This window comes from Pelobates fuscus, chromosome 1 (genome assembly GCF_036172605.1).
Source record: "Pelobates fuscus isolate aPelFus1 chromosome 1, aPelFus1.pri, whole genome shotgun sequence".
In the NCBI taxonomy this organism is placed as follows: domain Eukaryota; kingdom Metazoa; phylum Chordata; class Amphibia; order Anura; family Pelobatidae; genus Pelobates; species Pelobates fuscus.
Window position 1 is genome coordinate 287,326,695 of NC_086317.1, and position 17,305 is coordinate 287,343,999.

Consider the following 17,305-nt stretch of genomic DNA (forward strand, 5'->3'; position numbering starts at 1 on the left):
ATTTTTATTAGTGATATTGCAGAAGGTCTTGATGGTAAGGTGTGTCTTTTTGCGGATGATACTAAGATATGTAACAGGGTTGATGTTCCAGGAGGGACAAGCCAAATGGAAAATGATTTAGGTAAACTAGAAAAATGGTCAGAGTTGTGGCAACTGACATTTAATGTGGATAAGTGCAAGATAATGCATCTTGGACGTAAAAACCCAAGGGCAGAGTACAGAATATTTGATAGAGTCCTAACCTCAACATCTGAGGAAAGGGATTTAGGGGTGATTATTTCTGATGACTTAAAGGTAGGCAGACAATGTAATAGAGCAGCAGGAAATGCTAGCAGAATGCTTGGTTGTATAGGGAGAGGTATTAGCAGTAGAAAGAGGGAAGTGCTCATGCCATTGTACAGAACACTGGTGAGACCTCACTTGGAGTACTGTACACAGTACTGGAGACCCTATCTTCAGAAGGATATTGATACCTTAGAGAGAGTTCAAAGAAGGGCTACTAAACTGGTTCATGGATTGCAGGATAAAACTTACCAGGAAAGGTTAAAGGATCTTAACATGTATAGCTGTCAGGATCGGGACAGGGATCCAACACGCAGAGTACAAACAGTAGCCAGATACGTATACCGGACCTTAGAATGGCCGGAATAACGTAAGTAGTACAGTATAGAATGGTCAAAGACAAGCCGAGGTCGAGGGTAACAGAAGACAGGTAAGCGAGAGACAAGCCAAATCAAGGGTAACAGAGATAAGCAGAGTAAGGTAAACAAGCCGGGTCAAAACCAAAAGGGATAATAGAATACACAAGCACTGAGTGACTAGAACAAGCTAGAACCACGACAGGGCAATGAGCTAATGAAAGAAGCTCTGTTAAATACCCTGTTCAGAGCAGTAACCACGCCTCTGAGGCGTCCTGATTGGTCCTGCAGCAATTGAGTGACAGGTCGTTCCGGAGGAGTGTCCTGATGACAACTTCCTGCCTAGATGCTGTAAAAGGCAGTCACTCCCTCGCGGCCGGCCTTGCATGACCGGATAGACCGTGGAGAAGGGAGCCATCAGGCCGTCTGGATGGAGGAACAGCTAAGTCTCTACCTCTTTCAGAGGTAGAGACCACAGGTACCCTGACAATAGCTTGGAGGAAAGACGAGACAGGGGGGATATGATAGAAACATTTAAATACATAAAGGGAATCAACACAGTAAAGGAGGAGACTATATTTAAAAGAAGAAAAACTACCACAACAAGAGGACATAGTCTTAAATTAGAGGGACAAAGGTTTAAATATAATATTCGGAAGTATTACTTTACTGAGAGGGTAGTGGATGCATGGAATAGCCTTCCAGCTGAAGTGGTAGAGGTTAACACCGTAAAGGAGTTTAAGCATGCGTGGGATAGGCATAAGGCTATCCTAACTATAAGATAAGGCCAGGGACTAATGAAAGTATTTAGAAAACTGGGCAGACTAGATGGGCCGAATGGTTCTTATCTGCCGTCACATTCTATGTTTCTATGTTTCTATGTTTCTATGTTGTACAGTACAGTATTGAGCATACCCACAGTCACCGCCTGCACACAAAGACAGAGATCGCTTCTTACTTAGTGCTTGGAGTTCACCAGACTGCAAGGGTCAGTGTCAGGATAACCCTTTCACTGTAAAAAAAAAAAAAGGGTAATCTAGATGTAATCTAGATCCTTTTTCACTGTGTCTATAGGGTTATCAGCAATTGCTTACACAAGGCCCACCAAGGCTGATACAATAGTCTTCTGTTTCAGTGTCTCTTATGCAGAGGGTGCTGGCATGCATTTTGGATCTGGACCACCCTTTTGGGTGGGGTAAATGTAATATGCAAATTATTTTGTTTCTCTCTGTAATGGCACAAGAAGATCAAAGGTTTGCTTGAAAACCGAGTAGGGACCCACCGCAGGGTATGTTACTTGAGTTGTTGTCCATTCTCAATAGTCTCTTGCACTCCCTTTTGGTTCCTTTAAAATTTTAGCTTTACATTTCATAAGATAAAAAGTCACGATTTGCATACACTGTGTATAATGAGAAGTAGAAATCCCAGTCAAGGACAAAATACATGAAATACTAATTTTGTTTTAACATTGACCAGCTTAAGTTTCGGCTTTATTAAAGGGACATTCTAAGCACCAAAACTATGGCAGTTTTATGTAGTGGTTCTGGTGCCTAAATGCTGTCTTTGCACTGACAAAAGTAATCTCTGCCATTTGTGAGAAATGGCAGTGTTTACATTTGCTAGTTAGTGTGTGTCTTATGGCAGTCAATCAGAAAACCACTATAGGCAATTTGGACTGAAGACTTTAAAAATTCTAAACACATTAACAGTTATTCAATAAAATCCAAATTTAGCTTAAACATCTGGCTGCATACGGTGCCATTTGGACAGCAAAATCAGGATGTTGTTGATAGAATTCATCACTGCCTGGATTTTGTAAATCAGGCCTGAATGAACCTGAATTTGGTCTGGCTAAAAACAAAATCCAAACTATATTTGCCCAGATTGCTCAGATAGCCCAGTCTCTCTTCTCTCAAGTCTTGCCTATCAGAGTACCCGGATGAAGAACAGAAGAATTAGAAGTAAGATAACTTCTGATGCTAAGTATAATTTTTTTTTTACAGGTTTTAGATTTTTTTAGCCCACTCTTCATTATTAACAGGGTGGGGAGGGTGAGGGGGAGGGGTTAGGTAAGGACTTTATATCAGGGAATTGAGGCCTCCAGGGGTTACTATTATTTGGGGGAGTGGGCATCCCTTATTTTATAATTTATTAGGGCTGCAACGTGATAACATGGAGGTGACCTGGGGAGGGGACATTAAGTCACTAGGTCCCCTGTTATTTTATAAATATTAGTTTCCCCACACATCAACATGGGAGGGAACAATTTGTCAGCCAGTTTTTTTTGTTTTGTTTTTTAAACATGAGGCACTCTCCTGCTGGCATAGGTGGTGGCCAGGAAAGGGGACAATATGTCTGATTGCCCTCCATTGGATATTTATTTATTACTATTTCTATGTGGTCTAGGTAGAGTGCAGTTGGTTCTTGAGTAGATGTTATCAATGTATATTGTAAAAGATAAAGGACATAACCAAATCCTGGTGCAATACAGTCTAATATAAATATATAGACAAATAAAACAATCTTTTGGTCTTGTACTTACAAGGATAGAGCCAATATTGTTAGGCTCAATGTGTAGGCAGATGGGAATATTAGTAGAGATCCCACTCCCTTACTGAGTGTTGGTGAGATTTCTGTCTTCTGATCCACCCAATAAGTCCACTGTACGTGAATGTCGGTATAAGGAAATACTTGGTTGGAGTCTATAGCGCAGATATGTTCGCTCGCCTTTGCAGATAAACATGGTCCAAGGTGACCAGGTAAGATGCCACCTGGACTGTGAATCTGTGCACATGGGCTGTGCAGGAAAGGTGCTCCAATACGCAGTACAGGCAAGGTCACAAGCAGAAGGATAGTTAGGGGTAAGCTCAGGTCAGATGAAGCCAGAGGTCAGGATAAACGGAGTAGAGCCTGGTCAGAAGCTAGGGTCAATCTGGAGAACAAGAAAACAGGAACTACACACGATCACCAGAGTCAGAGTTTGACTCTGGGGATCATGTGTAGTTCCTGAGTAAGGTTTATAACTATTTGCCCGCTAACTACAAGTGCGTCCAGTGGGCAAATAGTTCTTCAAATTATCATTTTACTTTCAAAAAGCAAATGAATGATAATTTGGGAAGGTAAATCCTGCCTGATACATTTAGTTTATCCTCCATGTGGTTGTTGATAAATCTCTAATTCTGATGCTGTAAACTGGTTTGGATGGTGAATATTAATTAATTTCCAAACTCATCCAAACAAATGTTACAGAATCAGTTGGACCAAATCTTAACCGCATTGGCTTTAGTAAATCTGTGAATTGTTAATGCAGTTGGAGTTCTGTCATTTTCACCAGATTTTGCCCACTCTGATAAAATCTGGTGTTTAGTAAATAACCCTGTAAGTCTCATCTCTATGAGGAAAATCCTAGTGGCACCAAGAAGCAAATTCTACTCATGGACAATAGGGCCTTCAATTCTTCTCTATTGAATTAGCCTGAGATCATTTGTCTGGCTGAACTCAGAATACAGAAGAGCAAAAACAGGACACAGCTAGAGCAGACATGAGTTTAATCTTATTATGTATTTATTTATTTTTTATCTAAAGGCTAATATAATCTAAAGGCATCAGAAACATTCTAACATATACAAATAAAGTAGTATTTAATTTAACTAAACTAAATTACAACTTAAAGGGTTACTCCAACACTTTTTAACAAGGTTTTTTTTAAACAACACACAAAGTTCCTTTAAACATTATTCTTTAGTCCTATGCCCCACCTCTCCCCCCCCCCCCACACCATACCCTCAAATGTTTAAAAAGTAGTAAAATAAGGTTTTACTTATCTTGAACCCAGCCCAAGGCAGAGCTACTTGTGCTGCTCAGCACGCACCCTTTGACATTGTGACAGCTGTGACAAGGTCCAATAACGGTTTCTGATAGAAAAGCCTTTGATTGGACCATTTAACCAACTTAGAGGCAGGAGGGCAAGAGTGAGTGAGGGACGAAGGGAGATGAGACACAAGCCTGCAAAAGGAGAAGCAGAAAACATGTCGCCAGTTTGCAGCGCACACTGATGACAGATGAAAGATATGCACATAATTGACATCTGGCAGTTCCAGGCTGCCAAAGTCACATGTACCAGGGTTGTAACTAGCTCCGGGTACAAAAGTGAAAGTAACTTTGGATGTACAGTCTTTCACTTTTGATGTCGTAACAAATTACCCAAGAAGTGATTGTAATATGGGCATTATATTTCTTTCAATTACCGTATATACTCGAGTATAAGCCGACCCGAATATAAGCCGAGGCCCCTAATTTTACCCCAAAAAACTGGGAAAACTTATTGACTCGAGTATAAGACTAGGGTGGAAAATGCAGCAGCTACTGGTAAATTTCTAAATAAAATTAGATCCTAAAAAAATTATATTAATTTAATATTTATTTACAGTGTGTGTATATAATGAATGCAGTGTGTGTGTGTATGAATGCAGTGTGTATATGAATGCTGTGTGTGTATGCAGTGTGTGTATGAATGCAGTGTGTATATAATGAATGGAGTGCAGTGCGTGTATATGAGTGCAGTGCGTGTATATGAGTGCAGTGTGTGTATATGAGTGCAGTGTGTGTATATAAGTGCAGTGTGTGTATGAGTGCAGTGTGTGTATAATGAATGCAGTACAGTGTGTGTATGAGTGCAGTGTGAATGCAGTGTGTGTATGTGTGTATGTATGAATGCAGTGTGTATGCAGTGTGTGTATGAATGCAGTGTGTATGCAGTGTGTGTATGAATGCAGTGTGTGTATATAATGAATGCAGTGCAGTGTGTGTATGAGTGTGTGTATGAGTGCAGTGTGTGTATATATAATGAATGCAGTGCAGTGTGTGTATGAGTGCAGTGTGAATGCAGTGTGTGTAGGTGTGTGTGTATGAATGCAGTGTGTATGCAGTGTGTGTATATAATGAATGCAGTGCAGTGTGTGTATGAGTGCAGTGTGAATGCAGTGTATGCATGAATGCAGTGTGTATGCAGTGTGTGTATGAATGCAGTGTGTGTATATAATGAATGCAGTGCAGTGTGTGTATGAGTGTGTGTATGAATGCAGTGTGTGTGTGTGTGTGAGTGCAGAGCATTGGTGGGGGTGGGCATTTTATTAATTATTATTATTTAATTATTATTGTAATATATATTTTTTTTAATGTTATTATTTTTTTTATTATTATTATTATTATTTTTTTTAATTATTATTTTTTTTATTTATTTTTTCGTCCCCCCTCCCTGCTTGTTAGCTGGCCAGGGAGGGGGGCTCTCACTCCCTGGTGGTCCAGTGGATGGGCTGTAGGAGGGGGGCTGTCAGGAAGCTGTAACTTACCTTCACCGCAGCTCCTGTCAGCTCCCTTCTCTCTCCTCCGTCCGTGCAGCTCCCAGGTCAGCTTCCTCTGCAACTCTCGCGGCCGCGCGGAGCGTTGCCACGGTAACCCGTGGCAACGCTCTGACCCCGCGGCTCTCGCGAGAGTTGCAGAGGAAGCTGACCTGGGAGCTGCACGGACGGAGGAGAGAGAAGGGAGCTGACAGGAGCTGCGGTGAAGGTAAGTTACAGCTTCCTGACAGCCCCCGGTCCTTGTCTGTATTATGGCAATGAAAATTGCCATAATACAGACAACTGACTCGAGTATAAGACGAGTGAGTGTTTTTCAGCACAAAAAATGTGCTGAAAAACTCGTCTTATACTCGAGTATATACGGTAAGTTGTTTTTTTAGAATGTGAATATGTCTCATATTTCTGGTATATGATTCCATGGCTGTATTTTGGTGTTTTATGGATATTACATATATTATTATTTATAAACAACAAATTCTATAGCGTTGTACTATGGGAGGAATAAAAGACAAGTATTTGTAACAAATCGAGTTGGGTGCACAGTAATAGAGCATGTTGAGTGCCTCGAGATATACGCCCATGCATATTATATGTATATTTTAGATTATTTGGTATGTCATCAGGATGAATATGGGTTACAGAAATAATTTACATAGTTTGCCTGTTCCTCTGTGTCATGTGCTACCAGAATTAAGACCATGAAAGCAGCATCTGCTCCCCTTAAGATGAGATTTTTATTTAACTGCTGCATTAAAACACAGAGGAATTGGAGGACAGATGGTTTCCTCCTTGTTGTCTGTGTCTCATTAGGCTATGACACAATGCCAACAGAAGAGAAAAGGTCTTCGACACACTTCACTATTATGGTGTAATCAGCATCAATCCTATATCATGACAGATCTCTGGCAGGCTTTGTTTGAGACAACAGGTTGACAAGGAGAAGGTACAGAGCCTATTTCAAGGGTCTCAGAGCCAACTAAACTAGCAGGGACAACCTAGAAGAGAGTGAACTCTGGGTTTGAAGAGTAATTCCAGTACAATTCCCTTTGTAGAAAAACAGGATTGGTGAATGTGGCTGCTCAATCTGCAGCCCAAGCTTTGTCCGAGAGTAACTACAAAATATAGCTCTAGGGCTAACTTGTTATTGACCCTTGCATATTAATGGCAATGAATTGTAAGTGATAAAACATGTGAAGTCAACCCTCACTTTGTGTTTTGTGCAAGTCCATTACTGTTGCGCAACTAACGCAGAGAGGGCCCTGGTGCAAGAGTTTTGGGCCCCACTATCCCAAGGGTGGCCAAATGGTAGAGCCCCATCTGTCATACAACTCCCACAATGCTTTGCCAGCTGGGGATCTACCATTTGCACATCCTAGCAGGGTTGTATTTAGCACTGAGCAATGTTTGTAGATTTGAATGTAAGTATGTTTTTGTATGTTTTTGTATATGAGGGAATATAGAGGTGTGTTTGCATGTTGTGTTGGCGTTCGAATGCAGGCATGCATTTGTGTGTGGTGTTGATTTTTGATGCAGAGTTTTTTTTATATATATAATCTTTGTGTTTTAATACACAGGTGTGTTTGTATGCAGTGTTGACCTTTGAATTCAGGGATGTATTTATGTGTAGTGTTGGCATTTGAATGCTAAGATGCATGCACATATACACATACACTGCACACACACACACTGATACACATACACACATATACACATACAGATAAATACACAGATAAACACACTGACAAACATACAAATGCACACACACACTGACACATACAGATACACAAAAGCACAGATACAAACAATGACACTCACAAACGTATACAGACATACAGATGCACACACACAGATACATATATGTAAACACTTATATACATATAGATACAGACCTACACAAAGACACATATACATATACACATACAGATAAATACACAGATAAACACACTGACAGACATGCAAATGCACACACACACTGACACATATACAGATACACAAAAGCACAGATACAAACAATGACACTCACAAACGTATACAGACATACAGATGCACACACACAGATACATATATGCAAACACTTATATACATATAGATACAGACCCACACAAAGACACATATACACACTAAAACACACATACAGACACATATGCTGGTCAAAATTTTAGCCACCCTCCATTTGCCTACCTTTTGGGTGCAGCAGGCTGTTGGGAGCAGGTGACAATGTTAGGACTTAGGGGGTTTGCATTCCAATCTGCCTACCCTCATTTCTGTTTTTTTCTCTTTCTCCTGCATGACTTTTTGTGTGCTAGCTGGGAGGCTCCTTATAATTACAGAGGCCTGGTTGCTCTGTTAAAGTGCCACAGTGCACATACAGGCCCCTGATGACACATGTCCATTCGGTGTCACTAAGTGCACAAGCCACCCGATAGGTCCCCTTAGCCTGCGGGCAAAGATTAGCAAAGAGTCTATGCTCACAATAGGTACCACAATGTGACTTACCCAACAGTGCTAATTTGTTTTATATTCTTTAGAAATGTTTTTTTTTTCCACTGAATACCAGACTGCAGCCTTTGTGTACTTTTTTGGACATTTATCCTATTCCCTAAGATAAATTTATCCTATGATTTCCTTTATAGTGTCTCTTATTAGTGTGTATTTAGACTGTAAACACTGATCAGCCACAACAATAAAGCCACTGACAGGTGAAGTGAATAACATTGATTAAATCATTGCAATGACACTTGTCAAGGGGTGGGATATATTAGGCAGCAAGTGAACAGTCAGTTCAGTCAATTTCATGTGTTGGAAGCAGGACAACTGGGCAAGCAAAGTGATTTTGACAAGGGCCAAATAGTGATGCCTAGAAAACTTGTGAAGAACATCTCCGTAACAGCGAGTATTTTTTGGGTCGTTACCAAGGATGCAGTGGTTAGTACCTACCAAAAGTAGTGCAAGGAAGGACAACTGGTGAAACAGCATCAGGGTCATGGGTCATTGATGTAGGCGGGGAGCAAAGACTAACCTGTCTGGTGCAATCACAGAAGAGCTTACATTTCTGAAAAAATGAATGCTGCCCATTATCGAAAGTATGAGAGCACACAGTGCATCACAGTTTTCTGCATATGAAGCTACATAGCCATAGACTAGTCAAAGTGCCCTTGATGACCCCTCTCTATTGCCGAAAGTGCCTTCAGTGGGGACAAGAGCATTAGAACTGGATCAGAACTGGAGCAATGGAAGAAGGTTGCCTGGTCTAATAAATAATGTTTTCTTTTAGATTAGGTGGATGGCCAGATGCTTACCTGGGTAAGAGATGGCACTATGGAAAGAAGGTAGACCAGCAGATATAGTGTTTGCTGGGAAATCTTGGGTCCTGGCATTTACATTGATACTTTAACACATACCACCTACAAAGAGATTGCTGCAGACCATGTACACCCTTTCATGGTAATGGTGTTCTGCGATGGCAGCGACCTCTTTCAGCAGGATAATGCACCCTGCCACATTGCAAAGATTGTTCAGGAATGGTTTTAAGAACATGACAAAATGTTCAAGGTGTTGGCTTGGCCTAAAAATTTCCCAGATCTAAATTCAATCTGATCTGAGCATCTGTGTGATGTGCTGAAACAAGAAATTAGATCCACGGAGGCCCCACCTCACAAAGTATAGGACTTAAAGGATCTGCTGCTAATGTGTTGGTACCAGAAAAAAAAAAAAGGACATGTTAAGAGGTCTTATAAAGTTCATGCCTTAATGCATCACAGCTACTTCGGCAGCACAAGGGGGACCTACATGATATTTATATTGTGAATGATCAGTGTATATTTTCCCTTTAACCCCTTAAGGACTAAACTTGTGGAATAAAAGGGAATCATGACATGTCAGACATGTCATGTGTCCTTAAGGGGTTAAAGTGGATCTGCCGCTTTAGGGGCCCTTTGCTGGCTTTAGAAAAATGATGGTGACGTTGCTGCTTGTGATCTAGTGGCCCAGGGGTGCAGAAGAGGTAAGTTATATTTACATGTTGCTGCCCATGCAAGTTTTTCCCCCCTGTAGCTTATATCAGTGCATCTGCGAGAGTACAAGAGTGATGTCTATGGAAGCTTCCACAACATGTTTTAATGCTGTGTAGTGCAAAAGGGGTCTGGATGGAGTTAGAGTCATATATATGCCAAATTGATGATAAGTTATAAAACCAGCTCTGCCCTTATTACTCTGAATCTGTCTTATATTTTCTTGGGCAAAATCACAAATTGAATTCTTGTTTTTACCCAACTTTATAAAATTACCATCAGTTCATGAACCTATAAATTAAAATTAATATGGAATGAATACATTTACTATATAGGGGTAAGTGAGTAAAGTAATTTTAGGATCTTCTACATGCAAGGAACATCAAAGGATGAGCCTTTGAAAATCTTGCATACTAAATAAAAAACGTATTTAAAGGATTTAATAGAAATCGACAAAATAATAATTTGTTGCCGCTAGTATTGACAACCGTGTCTGTATTTATATACAATCATGCATCTGCTATCTAATCATGGGATTACTGAGATGGGTGAACATGTTCAATGCAAGAAATAATAACTGGATTGCAGTGGGAAAGATTCTCTTTCTGCATAGAAACTGGACTGCTTAACCTAATGAGGATTTTAGGGTTGGATTTTGTCACTTTTATTCAGATAATATTATGTAGGATTCCATTTATCCTGCTCTTTTTTTTCCCATTTTATTATTAATGGTATTTTAATTTATAAAGCACCACAATATTGCAGAGCATTATATTATACTATATTTAATTAATATGTCTTCCTAGAGAATTTGGTTTTGGTTTGTTGATTAAGGAATGTTTATTGTAAGAAGTATGCATGGTGTCTTGAAAGTGGGAGTTGGCAGTATGAGTGTAAGCAACACTTAATTGGAGCAATGAAAAGTGGGCTTGCATTAGTCATGAAAGAAGATTATTAGACAACCTTTTTAGTTGTATCAGACCTTATAAAGCATCAAATACAAATAGGTTTTTGAGTTGAAAGAGACAAAATGTACAGATTTACTAGATACAGGGAGAAAAAGAAAGGTCAGAAAAGTCACACGCCTGCATGAAAGACAGATACACAGTGGCACAATTGAGCTGAAGGAATACTGACAAAGAAACATGAGTGCTTGAAGGAGTAAAGGCAAGAAGTATGTTTTTTAAATTAATGTATTTATTTTTAAAGATTGAATTTTACAAAGTATGCAGTGAACAAGTAAGAGAAGACGGGACAAGTAGATAACACAATATGGAGAGGAGTCATAACACAGGCTCATCATGACATGTCACACATGTCATGTGTCCTTAAGGGGTTAACCCCTTAAGGACACATGACATGTGTGACATGTCATGATTCCCTTTTATTCCAGAATTTTGGTCCTTAACCCCTTAAGGACACATGACATGTGTGACATGTCATGATTCCCTTTTATTCCAGAAGTTTGGTCCTTAAGGGGTTAAGGGGTTATTAAAGAGATCCTATAGAGTGGGAAATACAAATCCTCGGGTACCCCTCTCTCACGGCCCCCTTCTAGCACAAAAAGAGTTAAAAACCTTTATATACCCACACGATGTCCCTCGGTGCTGGTTCGATGTGGGGACCTAATTGTTAGTGCTGCAAGACCCACCCCATAGGAAAGCATTATATCATTACTTTAATATGGGGAATTCACTGATGCTGGATGACTTCTAGAGACTGTCTTAGTAATGTGATGTAACCGTTGCAGTTTCTCTGGCATTGCAGTGTTTTACAATGCAGTACTAAGGAGGACAGGGTCATTGCTTCCAAACCACTGAAGTGGTCTGGGTGCTTATACTGTTCCTTGAATGATACATATTATATATTTAGAATGCACTGTTTTGCATAACTTGCATATCTCAATGATCTTGTGTCTACATTTGGCACAAAAATTACAACAACGAAAAACATTTTTCCACAATTATCCCAGAATTCTGGATATGCAAACAAGCACAGACAGGCATCATTTTTCAGACTTCTGCAGGCACCTTTGGCAATGGAGCACTGTTCTAACAAAAGCATGCATTATGACCCAAGAGCCAATTAGAGCAAACCAAGCATGGACCATATAGTTTTTATCTTTTGGATCTTGTCAGCACAGTGCTGACTCAATTCCTAACAGAACTGAAAAAAGTTCTAGATAAGTCTACACAACAATTTGATCTAAGTGTCCTCTTCTTCCTAATCACAAAGACCTTACTTTTATAGAAGGGTAATTATTGTAAAGGTGCTATCTGTTCTGTCCTCAAAAGCACTGTGACTTGAAAGGTAGCTTCATAAAGGACAAAATAAATGTTTATATCCTCCTCTTAAAAAGAGATCCACATAAGTATTTTAAACCAATTTGAGACCAATTAAGACAATCAAACAAGATGCTATTTGTTACTTGCCAGAAGTAACTGCTGTCAGTTTAATAAATTGCACCCATAAACCTTGCATTTCCTTTTACTTAACATTTAGAACAGCACTAAAGTCCTTAACATGATGTGAAATTGGATTTCAGCTTTTATGCTCCTCTTATTTTCTGGAAATAAAAAGCTATAGAAATAATGTCAGAAAAGACATTTAAATATGTTTATAGTCCTATATTTACTTTAATGACACACAAATAGGAGTGGGATAGATATACAATGAAAAGAACAGGTATTTCTAAGCACCATTGAAACATCACTTTAAAACCAAATGTGAAAGGTTTTTGTTTTAGAAAGTAGATAAAGTTATATTTTTAACATTTATTTTTACCTTTATATATAACCTCCTATATAATCTCCATGTTATCTGTTTCTTCTATTTTCTGAAGCCCAGGGAATCTTCATCTATGCCATATTTAAAACGAATATAGTAAAGCTTTCAAACAAATAAGACTTGTGTTTAAATGAGTACATATTTTATTTTTTAATTCATTACTATTTATTTCAATATCTGTAATGGGCAGTTTATGTTAAAGAAAACTGAATTGCACTGATAGTGATATCATCAATGAGCAGAACTGGAATAACTTGACAAAGACCCTATCTGGGGTTGAAACGTTGCAGTGTCCCACATGTTTTAATAAACGTGCCTGAAGTCATTGGAGTGCTTGGACCCTCTCTCTGATACTGGTAACTACACTGTCAATAAACATTACCCCTACACTACAATGACACTAAATATGAAACCCAGTACTCCAACACTACATTAAAACTATGACTGTCCAGGGTTGCTGTATTTCTCCTGCAGGAATTTGGGTACTGGATTGTTCTTAAGGTGAGGATCAGTCTGATATGCAAATGTACGGTAATATGTTCTCTTTGTAATGGCACAAGTGAGCAAAAATATGTTTGAGACCTGAGTGGGAACAAACCAAAGGGCAATGCAGAGTTTCTCTAAGCTTTTGCCCATTTGTATATGTTCTGATTTTGTTGCAATACATTACACCCAACACTACTATTATACTAACTTTTATCCTCTAAACTACCCTCACATTCACCATTAATTCCTATGGTACCTGAATACTGACACTAATCCTAGCCTAAAAATAAATAAATAAAAGATACAAAATGACAAAGTGTACATTATATGAAAATAATACCATATCAGGGTTCTGGAGACATTTATGAATCACATCCAAACGTTGATTTGTTTTTGTTTTTTTGTCTGTTTTATTTTTATTTTTATTTATTTTTTCGTCTGCAGAATCGCTATGTATTTTCAGTATATTTTAAAGGTGCAATATTAAAATATAAATGATCTACATAACTTGGTAATCTATGATATAGCTTACTACCTTTTTTCAAATAGTTGGCCAAAATCTTAATTACAGTAATATTAACAGCATTAAATAAACCACTGACAATTTAACGTGTAGACAGAAAAAAATAAATGAAATACATTTAATAAGCATGAGTGAGTAAGTGGCTGATGAGGAGAGAAAGACTGAGTTTGGATAATAATGAGTGATTATGATAAAGGTGAAATTCTGTAGTGAACAGCAAGGGAGACATTTGGTAAATTATTACTTAAGTGGGTCATATTTTCTTTCTTTACTAAGGACTGAAACATTACCTACAGTAACTCTACATTTATCCTTGAAACTCGCTCAGAAGTCATGTGTAATAAATGAGCATAAAATCTTACCAAAAAATATGAACTCTTATGCTAGTACAGAAGGTGATTAATGGAAAAATACTAAAGAAGGCATATTTTAAACAAATGACAACATATAATGCTTTGCTTTTGCATAGAAAGAAGACCATAGTCTAGTCTATTTATAGAGCTACATAATATAAAGACTGAAAAGTTTTGCAATGGCACACATAAACCTTAAAGTAAAAATCCCAGGTGTTGCACTTAGCCATCATTTTTTAATGAATACAGTTAAAAACTTTAAACTATGTGATGTAATGTTACGATGTGAAGTGATACTAATGGTTCCAACATACACACCAATGTTTTAACCCCATCATCTAGCAAAAAAATACCCAGCACTGAATCTGTAATCCAGTTACACCTGTATATGTGTCCTAACATACAAAAGAAGCAAACCTACGCATTTCATCCACTGGTGCAGACTTCCTTAGGGACCAACAATAAAATAAAACAAAATAAAACAGGAGCTGCTGTTTAAAATTCAGTTTTAACTTTGTTTTATTTTGCTTTATTTTATTGTTGGTCCCTGAAGAAGTCTGCACCAGACCTGTTTACCTTTACTATTAAATAAATTTTATTTTTAATTCTATGAAATCTTTCTGCTGAAAATAAAGGACCCTGTGGAAGAGAACAATATCGCCCCGAAGCAGCCTGATATTCTAGTTTTTATCTACATCTTGTGAGTGCAAATATATTCATTGGGGGTTTATCTAGTAAATGGTGTTATTTTTCTTTTTTAGATTTCAGCCATATTCCCAATCTATTTGTTTGAGTATATGGTTGTAAGTGAGAGATTACATGGAAAGTATCCATAGGCTTCCATGTCTTTTCCAACACATAAATAAGTTTAGTACCATTTGTTCATCTAACTGTTGTTTTGTTATAAAGGTTACATAGTTACATGGTTACATAGCTGAAAAGAGACTTGCGTCCATCAAGTTCAGCCTTCCTCACATTTGTTTTTTGCTGTTGATCCAAAAAAAGGCACAAAAAAAACCCAGTTTGAAGCACTTCCAATTTTGCAACAAGCTAGGAAAAAAAAGTCCTTCTTGACCCCAGAATGGCAGTAATATTTATTCTTGGATCAAGCAGCTATTATCCTTGGATCAAGCAGTTATTACCCTATACAGAAGGGTGCCTGAATATCTTTCTCTGTAGGGCTAGTTAAGGCTGGCGTAGGATTATAGGAGGTGTTAACAGGGTTGGATTCACAATCCTTGCTGCCCCAAGGCCCGCATCCTCAATGCAACCCTCTATATGTATATATATATATATATATATATATATATATATATATATATATATATATATATATATGTAAAAACCAGATAAAATTTGTATCTTGTAATACCTTTTTTATTGGACTAACAGAATTTTCTAATGACAAGCTTTCGGGAGAACCTCCCTTTCTCAAGTCTGAAGCATTTCTGAGCAAGACGACACATAGAATTCAAAGTTGAGTTGTGATACAGGGGTTAAAGCGACATGAGTGTAGATAAGACACAGGTTTGTTAGAAAATAGACACCATTTTTGCAGAGGTTCATAAATATCTTTCTGAAGAGCAGAGTGAGGGATGTTTTAACAGCAAGAATAGAGGACTACATATTGATTTGGGTTTCCAGTCCCACTACCAACACTTTACATGAACACTCTCCCAGCATTATCTTACTGTTCTGTTATATGTATCAACATTTTAAAATGCATTCCAATATGTTTATTCTATCTACATACAAAGTACTATGTGTAGACCTGTGCTTCCCCATACTCGTATGCATGTATGCTTATATATATTACTGTGACTTTACACACAATGGCGACCAGACGTCCCCCACCATACAATGGGAAGCTCACAAAAGTGTTATCAGGGGGCATTTCATACAAAAGGGCGCTCTCCTGAAACGACAGAGGGAGGCACGCATGACTTCGCTATTAGCAGACATACACAGCCTAGATACCCTCAACAAACGCCTCCAACTCCCTACCCACCAAGCCACGCTGTTAGGTCTAAGGAGGGAACTGACCACACTCATACAATCCCAACATCATAGGGCAGTTCTACGACACAAGGCATTCTTCCATGTAAACGGTAATAAGAGTGGGAAGCTCCTAGCACGCATGCTCAACAAAAGACGACGGGACACATACATAGACCGCATTCGGGACAAGGACGGGAACCTCCACAGACACCCCACCAAGATACAGGAGATCATTCGATCATATTACGCAGACTTATACTCCCTACCACGACCGCACACTGACACGCACACTCTCAGACTCCGTGACTCTATAGATGAGTACCTCTCGGCCCATACACTCCCCGCCCTAGCGACTGACATATCAAACCGACTAGAAGAACCCATTACCACGGAGGAACTTGCGCTAGCGATTAAAAGCTCCAAATCAGGGAGAAGCCCGGGCCCCGACGGGCTACCACTAAAATATTACAGGACATACGCTGACATACTTTACTCCCCACTGACAGACATGTTCAATGCGATCAGAGAGGGACACGAACTTCCCGGACAGGCTCTAATGGCGCACCTTACTATCATCCCCAAAGAGGGGAAGGATCGAGAGCACTGCGGCGGCTACCGACCCATATCCCTCATTAATACGGACATAAAACTCCTGGCAAAAGTCCTGGCGACTAGACTCCAGACGCATGTTCCCGGTCTGGTCCACGCAGACCAGGTTGGGTTTGTGCTGGGTCGAGAGGCTAGGGACAACACTATCAGGGCCCTGACACTGATGCATAGGAATACCGAGACGAACACGGGCCTTCTCCTACTCTCCACAGACGCGGAGAAGGCCTTTGATAGGGTCAATTGGGAATACATATTCCGGACATTAACACACCTGGGAATGGGACCACACCTTTTGGGCTGGATTAAAGCCCTGTACTCCAAACCGACAGCACACGTACTGGTCAATGGGGCCCTAACAGACCCGTTCCCTATATTTAACGGTACGCGTCAGGGATGTCCCCTCTCCCCGCTACTTTTTGTCCTAGCGTTGGAGCCATTCCTGAACACCATCAGACATCATCCCGACATTACCGGCATTCACACAGGAGACACACACCACAAAATTGCCGCCTACGCGGATGACCTACTGTTTTTCCTCACA